At 36.8% G+C, this 1,726-nt stretch overlaps 1 protein-coding gene across 1 annotated transcript in view; it reads right to left on the reverse strand.

Moving 5' to 3' along the window:
- si:ch211-132f19.7 (adenylate cyclase type 8) overlaps positions 1–1,726 on the reverse strand; it is a gene marked incomplete in the record, with an annotated part of 42,190 nt that overhangs the window by 25,512 nt on the left and 14,952 nt on the right.

The following is a 1,726-nucleotide window of genomic DNA, read 5'->3' on the forward strand; positions in this document are numbered from 1 at the left end:
AGAGCAGTATTAAGACAATATTATAGTAAAACATCAAAATACAATCATATTAGTACTGTAAACACTGAATTACTGAGTTGAAATTTTAAACTATGGTGCAGTACCAAGTTGAGTACAGCATGGGGCAGTATTGGACCAATACAAGGCTCCATTAACTGCCATTATAATTCATTAAACATTAATATTTCATAAACTATAAGTTTTACAGGCACCAAAAGGCATAGCCATCATTTGGCACAGGAGCTTTACAGATATAAATTACAATGGCAGCTCTAGGACAAAGTATGCAGGAGGAGAAGCATGCCAAAGTTGAGATGACTTGGATGGGAAACGAATCACAATAGTGTGCATTGCATTGGCAATGCACACTGATAAATTCCTTAAAAGGTAAAACATAAATACCGTATTAATAGATGTATAATACGATCATCATTTTTTAAACTTAAAAATCATAAAAAACCTAATCATCAATAACCCGTGTATCCATGTATGTATGTGTCTACACCCATTTATTGGATGATTTTTAGGGTTAAATTTCTAGTATTAAACATGAATAAATACAGTACATTTTGTTTCTTGCTGCCTGAGTTAGCCTGGGTTAGAACTTTATTCAGCTGTGGTAAAATGAGAAGTGACTCAAACAGTCTGAGGTTTCGATTTCATGCTGATGATATTGTCTTGTGCATACAGTATGATGCCTGAGAGCTACAGATTATCTGTAAATGATTTAATAGGTGTATCAATATAATTAAAAAAAGTATTTTTATTTCAGTTCAGTTTATTAATATAGCACCAAGTACACAAAAAATCAATCTAAAGAAGTCAGCAGTTTGTGTTGAATTTCACAAGGAAAACATTATGAGCATGCAGTGTATGCCATGCACAATAAATAACTTTTTAAAAATGTAAATAATCTCATGAACTTGATGCTCAGGAGCAGTTATGTATTTATGTGTGTATAATGCAATTTGAGTATAATGCAATCACCATGTTTTGAACTTAATAAGCATTAAAAAATCTAGTACTTCTGTATATTGCTACCCCTAATTTCATACAGACTTCAGGGTTTTTCAGTCCTTGTGGTGTTMCCTCTGGCTGGGAAACMGATTATTTTAGGRACACACACGTGGGTGAGTTTGTGGCAGCGGAGGAGCAGCAGGCTGCTGCATGTTACTAAAACATATTGTGCTCCCAGAAGGTGGACAGCTTTGAGGAGCAGTCTCGTCTGGTCATATTGAGCTTGCAGACATGCCACTGGCATCCACATCTTCCCATCTCCACAGTTAAGAAAAAGATAAAACAGTTTTTTCTAGTGCTGGGTGGTATACCGTTTTGTACCGAATACTGGTTTTTATTTTTGTTATATGAACTTTTTGAATACCGGACATTCCGGTTTAAATAGGGGAACATTTCGTCACGGCCGCCAGTGAACTGTTGTTWCCCGGGGGACATTTTTCCTTGCTGCACCTCTATGTGCGTTAGCATGCTAATGTTTGGAGCAGCTAGTTGCAAACGCGGGTAGTGATTCCGCTGCTTATATTGACTGACGTTTAAAAAAACATCCCGTTTTCTCCGTCGCTGAATGTAGTAAACACCTCTTCAGTGACGTGCACAGTTAGATTTAACGTGGTTAGTTAATATGGAGACGTTATGCTGATGGAGACTTAACGTGGTTCTATTGTGAAAAGCCTGCAGGAAGTAGTTCGTAGTGGAGTTAGAATTGACT

This window comes from Austrofundulus limnaeus, unplaced genomic scaffold (genome assembly GCF_001266775.1).
Source record: "Austrofundulus limnaeus strain Quisiro unplaced genomic scaffold, Austrofundulus_limnaeus-1.0 Scaffold613, whole genome shotgun sequence".
Classification (NCBI taxonomy): domain Eukaryota; kingdom Metazoa; phylum Chordata; class Actinopteri; order Cyprinodontiformes; family Rivulidae; genus Austrofundulus; species Austrofundulus limnaeus.